Here is an 8,717-nt window from a genome sequence, read left to right on the forward strand (position 1 = left end):
AGGTCCTATATACCACGTAAATCCCAGTTAAGAAACATTTTGAAGGCTTAAGTGGAACTTAAAAGGTGCATATGCCTTGGTGCCTGCCCTTAGTCCAGAAATGAACCACAACCCCTAGGGTCTAATTCATAGTCAATTGAACTCATTGTTGGAAAGACACCCATGGACTTCAGTGAGTACAGACATCATAGGGGTAAATGGCATTAGATTAATTCTCATTGTAACCCAAAAGGAATCAGTAGAATGATATTAGAAATCAATTTGCCCCCTAAAGTTTTGAGAGAGAAGAAACCTGTAGGTTGCAACACGCATTTCAAATTATCTGAGGCTGGGAATTGGGTAATAATAAAACAGCGAGCAAAATAATTGCAGCCACTTGAGGAGTCACACACACAAAGTTGGGTTCATAAGCGATTAAGACTTCATGCACAAAGGGTGTCATGTCCTCCAGGCAATTTAAGAAAGCATATAAAAGCTCTCGCAACTCAGAGCTACTCTTAAGGCTTCTCTTGACTCATTCTCCTCGTTGAACTGAGTAAGTCCAATTCAACTCAATTGTTTTTTATAACTATCTTTTGGTAACTAATTACTTTAGAGAGAGTTTTATTAACCTAGGGCCAAGTCTTGCACATAAAACTTTTTGATTCTCACCAGTGTTAGGGAGGTTCTTTCTATAAATCTGTTTTTGTAGCGATTCACTTGTCAGCATTGGTGGATGCAGACTTTAAAAAAAAAAAAAAAAAAAAAGCTGTTTGTCCCAAATCCATATGAGGTTTCGGAAATCTTGCCCTGTTAATTTTGTTTGGTATTGGGAATGTCAATACCTTAGATAACGATGGGGGGAAATTACTTTTGATAATAGAAATTTACATTGTTTTGGCATATGTATCTGAAACACCAGATGAGAATTCAGCCTTTTGCTTTCTATTAAAAATGATTGAGATGAGCATTCCTATATCTATTGAGTGAATTTCACTGCTGTTTTCAAGTTGGTTTATCTATAGATATAAATATGCAGCAGTGGTTTGGCACTTATTTAAATCTCCACACCTTCAGCTGCTTTATTTGAAATCATGGCAAACTCCACCAGCTGAGGATCTGAATCTATTATTGCCATGTTATATGAAAGCTGATCTCCATAGTATCACTACTTAAATGTTACTTTATGGATTTTTTTAATTTATATTATCTCTGCAGTTAAAACTTTTTGAAAAATATTTGTGGAAGTTCTCCTTCCTGAAGTCAAAGCCAACTTCTAATTTAGGAAGAAATGACCTTTATGTTCAGGGGAGCACTTCAGCCTTCTTATACTTTCCTCTGAAGTAGCTGGGAGTCAGCACTCTTAGAGACAGGACAACAGATTAAATGGGACACAGATTTAATCCAGTATGGCCATTGCTATGTTCTTATGTGAGCAACTAGCAGTTTTAGATCCACATCCTCACCTAGAGTAAGGTAGCACAGCTCTGCTGGAGTCAGGGGAACTCAGTTTAAACATGTAGTCATTAAGGTTTTGTTTTGACAAGATTATTTTCTGTTTCTTCATTAGCAAGTATTGCTCACTCACAAGTTTTAGAAACAGGAGTACCACAGTGATTCTGGAGAACTGGTTTGCATGCTAAGATAAAATCTTAGCAAGGGCATGGTCATAATTCACATTGTCCCCACCCTACTCTATGCTATAATTTTCTAGGGTAGTTTGAAAATAACACCCATCCATCCTACACTCGATAGAAATATTCTGCATTCACTTATTAGAATCAGCATTTTTCACTCCTCCTCCTCCTCAGTGTTCACTCTTCTGTGAGTGTGATGAAACCAGTTCTAGAGAATTGCTGGATAATAGGTCTGAAAAGGTAATGAAATAATGTTTATTCATCATCATGTATTGCTGACTTCCTTGCCAGTTTAAAAAGCAGTCACACTGCAGTGCTGAGCTGAACTGGTTTTCCTTTTAAGATTTAATCTGAAGGAGGGAAATAGCATTATTAGCCTTTTCCTAATCCTAACCCACGCTATAGTTTTCTGAACTGGTTTGAAGACACCAGCTGCCCATGATTCAAATAGCCTGCAGTGTTTTTTACTTATTACAATCATTGCTTTTTAACTCATCCTTCCTCATTTTGTGAGAGTTTTACCAGGGCAATTCCAGGAAGCTACAGGTAATTTTAAGAGATAATACCAGGTAACAGTGACCTGACACAGTACATACTGGATAACCTTGTAGTTTTACAAGCCCTCGACACAGTGTCTTTAGCTTCATTGAACATCAAGCCTCCCGTCACTCTTTGCCTCAGCAGTACCTACTTGTAAAACTGGGGTAATAAGCTTTCCTCCCATCTTTGCTCAGCCTTGCCAATTTAGTTAGAAAAGGGACTGTTTCTTACTGTGTTTGTACAGCTCAGCTCCACCCACTCTTGGCTGCAGCATCTCAGAAACACTGGAAATGAAGTTGAGATAAAAAGATAAACAAACAACTAGCAGTGCCCAAGTTCTAGTCCCTGCTCTTTCACTAACCCAACAAATGATCTAGAGCATTTCATGTAGTGTTTGTGCCTTAATTCCCCTTGGGTAAGGAACAGGAACAATAGCTCCCTACTCCAGGTGGCTGCTGGGAGAACTGAAGGTTGCACAGAGCAGTTTAAAGGTTTTTTTAAACTGTGAATCAGGGTTGCTGCTTACAGAGCCCCCTTATGACAGAGAATAGCCCAGCAGCCACCCCACCCTGTGCTATCTGTCCACACCTGCTTCTTGTTTGGCCAATGATTCCCAGGCTTGTTAACCCAGACCATTCACAAGGAAGCCCTCAAGGTCAATCTATTCATCCTTTGCTGCTTTGTCAAAGCCCTCTCAGCCCCCTCCTGCCTGGATTATTTTGAGCCACTCCAAGGCATTTCTGCCTAAAGCCTTTCCCTGCTTTAGTAAGCCAGTCCTAGCCCTACCTCACTAGAGTCTTTACTCCTCTGGCACCTTAGATGGTCCTGCAGGAGTCTTTTGCTTCCTACAGTCCTCAGCTGAAGTCTTTATCTCATTCACCCAGCCTCTTCCTTATATAACCACCCCAGACTGAGTCATATGACCATTTCCCCCCACCTGGGGAGTCAAGTGAAGTATTATCACAGGTGGGACTGAGACTCGGCTCCCCTTAAAGAGCCAGCCATCCTGTGACACTGTGAAAGTATTAGGGGAATTTTTTTTGTTTTGGTATTTGAGTCTGAAGCTTGGGTCTAAGAGGCTGTCTGGAAGCTGGCTTAAGCAACAGAGTGTGGGAGGACAAGAGGGGTGAAAAGATGGTGATGATGCAAGCTCAAAACAGTGTTTATCAGATCATCAGTGCAGACTTTACAGATGAGATGCATTTTGTGGACGACACCCATGTGAACAGGAAGGTTTCTTGCTGTCTGAGTAAGAGAGACTGAGGGCTTGTCTACACAAGAAGTTAGTGCCAGGCAAGCCAGGGTGTGAATTTACAATATACCATCTTGCTACGCATTCACTCACTGCATGGACCCTGCTACCTTGTACTAACAGTTCTGTAGCACTATGGAACTTTTAGTGCACATTACTGGTGTCCCCATAGCCACTTAGTGTGTGGTAGACTAGTGAGCTGCAGATGCACACCCTGGCTTGTGAGCACTAACTCACTGTGCGGAGAAGCCCAGAGAGAAGTAGGGAAGAGTGGGGCTGGTTAGGAAGGAGGATAAGGGTGAATGGAATAAGTAGACAAGGACAAGTAAGTAGGAGCAGATTTGTAGCCAGGAACTATGATTAGCCTGTATCTATCTTCCTATCCATTTGGGTTCCTATACAGTCCCCATTACCTTTGTATCTGTTTTTCCACTAGCACTTGTGCCTTATGTTTACTCTATCCCCTCCTATGTGCTTCAGATTTATCTCCATCCAGGAAAGATGTCTTTCAATGGACCACAGACTGGTGCCCAGGGCTCCCTACCATGTGGGGTGAAATGCTCAGAACCATATATTGCCACCGCCAATGAGCCATGTGTAGTGAAGTGTAAAGACTCACGAGTGATAATCTACCCACCACCCGTTGTCGTGACATTCCCGGGACCAATCCTCACCACTTGCCCTCAAGAGAGCATAGTGGCATCTTCAGGACCGCCTGACACTGGCGTGGCTGAGTCAGCTGCTAGGATATCTGCTGCACCAAGAGTCACTGGAAGCTTGGGACCACATCTCGACAGATGCCCTGCAAGCATCAATATAAGACATGAGGCCCAATACACTCCAAAATACTCCTACACTTATTCTTCCCGATGGTCACATCCTGGCAAGTCCCTGGAAACCACTGGTTATAGTCAAACCACAAGGAACATCGACCGAACAAAATAAAAACAGGAAATAAAAGGCCAGGTTGAGTTTTGCAGCTGAGCTTGTGGACATGGCTTTCAGAAGCGCTGAGCTCCCACAACTGCACCTGAAATCAGCGGTAGGAGTGAGTGCGCCGCACCTCTGAAATCCGTAGATGTCTTTGTCGTGTTACCCTTCGCCTTAGATTTCCTATCTCATGGCTCCCCAGCTTAATTCTCTGCTTATAATGTGCCGTGTCAGTTCTAATGGTTGAAAATGGGAACTTGATTGTCAAACTCTGCAGCTGCAACAAAGATGGGAAGACGTGCAAAATGCATCACCTTGGAGTGGGTGATTGCTTGCAGCCATCATTGAACCCTGTATAGTCTTTATGCTCTGTATTGTTTTGTTCTGCAATTTTATACTCCCATTCTTATTCTCATTAAAAATGGTACTGCATCATGACATTGGCCTTCTGGTTTTCCTTTGTCCTCTATTTATTTACACACCACTATGGATATTTGCCTTGAGCAGAGGAATTGAGCTATGAACTCCTTCAGTCCCACGCAAGCCCTGTAGTGAAAGGACAATCTGGCCTTTTACTGGGTCAGTTCATTTCAGTACCCACGCTATTGAATGGATTTTTTTTCTTCCTGGCTGGGTGAGGTTACAACTAGTGCTGGGTGACTAACTGATTTTTTTCAGTTCAATGACAGTTCTGGGAGGGGGCAGGGGAGTTGAAAATTCTGAAAAAATTCAGCAAATCAAAGAAAGTCAACAATTGTGTTTCAGTCAAATGAAACATTTCATCTGCCAACATTTTAACAATACAAACAAAGGAAATGAAGGGGTAGAGTCACAAAACAGGGGGGTGAGGAGAAGCTTTCCTGATCATCTCTAAACACAGTGGTTAAGACATGGGGTGTGGGAAACCTATTTCAATTCCTCCCTGTCCCCCATTTCACATGGAGAAGGGATTTGCACTGGGCTATTCTGGGGCAGGGCACTCAATCTTTCCTGTTGAAGCTGTTCCTCTTTGTATTAAATGGTCACTGGGCACAGGGACCTAAATGTTTGCCTCCTACCTCCTAAGTGAGTACCCCAAACATCAGGTTACAGAGTCATTCCCACACTTTCTTTTTACTCATTGTCTATTAATATATTTTATATTCGCAGTCGCATCCGTGGAGACATTGAGAGACACCTGCCTCAGAATACCCTCTGGTTATAGAGTCATAGATTTGAAAGTCAGAAAATCTTCCAGTCTTACTTCCTGTACATCACAGGCCACCACCGCCCAACATCGGCACACTAAATCCAACAACTGAAATGAGACCAAAGTATCACAGCCCACTGGAGACCAGGCTATTATGTGCCACAGGCAGAGAATAGGAGGGGCCGAGGTGTACTAGTGCCAGAGGCCCCTGTAATGGTCGGGAAATGATTAAGTGAGATGCACCCAGTTAATGTTGCGAGTGACCTACACCCACCCACTGCAGAGGAAGGTGAAACCCTCCAGTTTCCCTGCCAGTATGACCTGGGGGGAAATTCCTTCCCCACCCCACACATGGCAATCAAGAACCAGCCAGCCACACATCTGAGAAGAGAGACTGCTCAGAGCCCTGCCCCGCCTTGTCCATCTCATTGCCCAGTGGTTAGGGCTGGCTCTTGAAAAAATGAGAGGCCTACCTTCAAATGCCTTCTCCACATCAAGCAGAGAGGGGAGCAGAATGTGGGTCTCTCGTATCCCAGGTGAGTACCCTAAACACAGAGCTAAATGTTATAAGGAAGGCACTACTGCTACTATTCGGCAAACTGGTGAATCGTTTCAGGCTGACACTGCCTCTTTTGGCAACCTTGTCATCCAAAAACTTTCACCCAGCGCTAGTGACACCATCTTCTAACTACAGAGTGATAGAAATGAAAAAAATGACTTCCAACTTGTAAATATTTCCCTGCTCCAAATAATATTGGCCTGAAGCTCAGAAATTATTACCCTCTCCATTAAGGTTTTAATAAGTTGTGATGCTTTGGGGGAATTATGCATTCTGTTTGATATCGGAGAGGGTTTTATGTATATCTCTGTCAGACTGCAGACTCCATTTTGAATGTGCGGTTCGTTTTTCCTCTCTAGGGGGGCTGGAATTCCAAGGGAGAGCGCCAGAAGGCTAACAATGAAGGTCTGTTACGTTAAGAGCTGCTTCCCCACTGAAATGGAGCCACTGTTGACAAAGGCCTAGACTCTACCCAGGTGTGCTGGTTTATCAGGTTGCCTGGCAACACAGGCAGTTACTAGGGGTCTGTGCTCATGTGTGTTGAAACTGAGCAAGAGGATACAGGCCAGAGGAGACTGGGAAAGGTTTAAAAGGGCAGAAGCTGCTCTATTCTCGCTCCGTAGCCATTTTCGGTAGCTCAAGCTGAGGGGAGCTGAGGCGGCAGAGGGCAGCCCGGCCTACCTCAACACAGGACCTCCCCACACGCCCAACGACTCTCAAAGTCATGTAAGGGGGCTGTTGGCCCTATAATGAAACTGTAGTGGGGATTTGTTTTTGGTTTGGTTTGGTTGGCCCTCTCCCATTAGCAAAAGATAGGGGAAGAACGGAAGAGAAATCAGGCTCGTGAGACTGACAGTCCGCAGGTCCAATGGGGAGAGGCCACCACTCCAAATCAGCCCGATTGACAGGGCAGGCAGGCCAATGAGGGAGTCAGGAATCCAGGGGCCCGTCCTCCAAGTGACCTTCTGCTGCTTGAGCCGGAGTAGGGCTGAGTTAAGGGGAGCCCAGAAGCCTGAGCTGGGCTGGGGAGCGAGCAGCAGCCCAGGGCCAGAGCTTGGGAGCCGGAGCAGCCAGGAGCTGGCACAGCAGAGGCCCGGTCTGAGCTCCAGCCGGGCGCTGCGGGGCCAGAGCCGGCACGGCGGATGCGGGCCGTACCCCAAGCGATACCGAAGCCGAGCGTGGTGAGCAGCTGGGGAGAGCAAGGTGGGGACCCTGGGCACAGGGCCTGGCACGGGGAGACTGACTTGGCGGAGGGACATGAACCCGATGGGAGGGACGATACCGGGAAGAAGGGCCCTGCCACCCAGAGCCTGAGGGTGCGTGGCTACCGCCAGAGCAGGTGTCCGACCCCCGGTATCACCACAGCGCAGCCAGGGCCTGGGTGGGAGGCCTGGGGGGTGTGAGGGCCACCCTTAGGCCACCCCTGCCTGAGCCTGGCGAGGTCTGCTAGCACACGGCTGGCTCTCTCCAGAGCAACAGTGCAGCACGCAGGATAGGCACTGGGCAGTGTGTAAATTCCAGTGGAGGTGTGGAGTTCTGGGAATATACCAGGAAATATGGCTAAAATGGGGCTATGCACTTCATTTTCCCCCTGGACATCACTACTGGACTGTTAGCCTCTGAATGTGACATTGAGAGCCATGCTAATCACCGGCAAGGTCGCCTAGGGTCAATAATACTAAACATAGCATACTGAGGGATGGTGCAACTGTGTGATTGGATTAATGACATGAACTGGCGCTCAACAAAGACCGCTTTTCCATATTTGCAGTCCCTATTGCCATGCCCAGTGGCAGAGTTGAGACTGGAGAGACAGATAGTAAAGGCCATATTTTAAATATAGTAATGATTTGGGGTGTTGAGGTCTTCTTGACAATTTGACCCCAATTAGTACAAATTCATACATTAAATCTATGGCAGAGCCAGGACTTAAATGCAAATCTGAGTTTCTATCCTTTCCTTTCATCACAAGATCATCCATTCACATCAAGGTATGAATCTCTGTTAATTACTATGCTACATTGTTTGTGTTGCAAACCTGTCTTCATTTGTCCATGGATACCAAATAAAGTGCCTGTCAGCAAAATGTTCCCATTCTTGTAGGCATAGATCATGCTGGGCATATATAAACTTGCATATAGATTGATGAGTGCAAGGGTGTGATAGGCAGGGCTGGCTCCAGCATTTCTGCCGCGCGGTGGCGGCAACTGGGGGGGAAAAAGAAGCCGCGATCAGCGGCGGCAGTTCAGCGTCAGGTCCTTCGCTCCTAGAGGGAGTGAGGGACCTGCTGCCCCCAAATTGCCGCAGGTGCCGCCCCAGGCACCTAAGCTGGTGCCTGGAGCCGGCCCTGGTGATAGGCTGTGTGCTGGAGTCAGTGTTTTCTGGCTAGTTGGGATAAGTGGGAACACTCTGAACCGATAAGCTTGAATTCTGTCCTCACCTTATCTGCAAAGTGGTTGATCCTTATGTGAGCCATATCAAGTCCAAATTAATTGGATTGAAGTATAGATGTTAATAGCTGTGTGTGTGACATTATGTGACAAGTCCAAATCACCCTGTACCTAAAAAAAGAAGAACAGGAGTACTTGTGGCACCTTAGAGACTAACAAATTTATTAGAGCATAAGCTTTC

Source organism: Trachemys scripta, chromosome 16, assembly GCF_013100865.1.
Source record: "Trachemys scripta elegans isolate TJP31775 chromosome 16, CAS_Tse_1.0, whole genome shotgun sequence".
Lineage (NCBI taxonomy): Eukaryota > Metazoa > Chordata > Testudines > Emydidae > Trachemys > Trachemys scripta.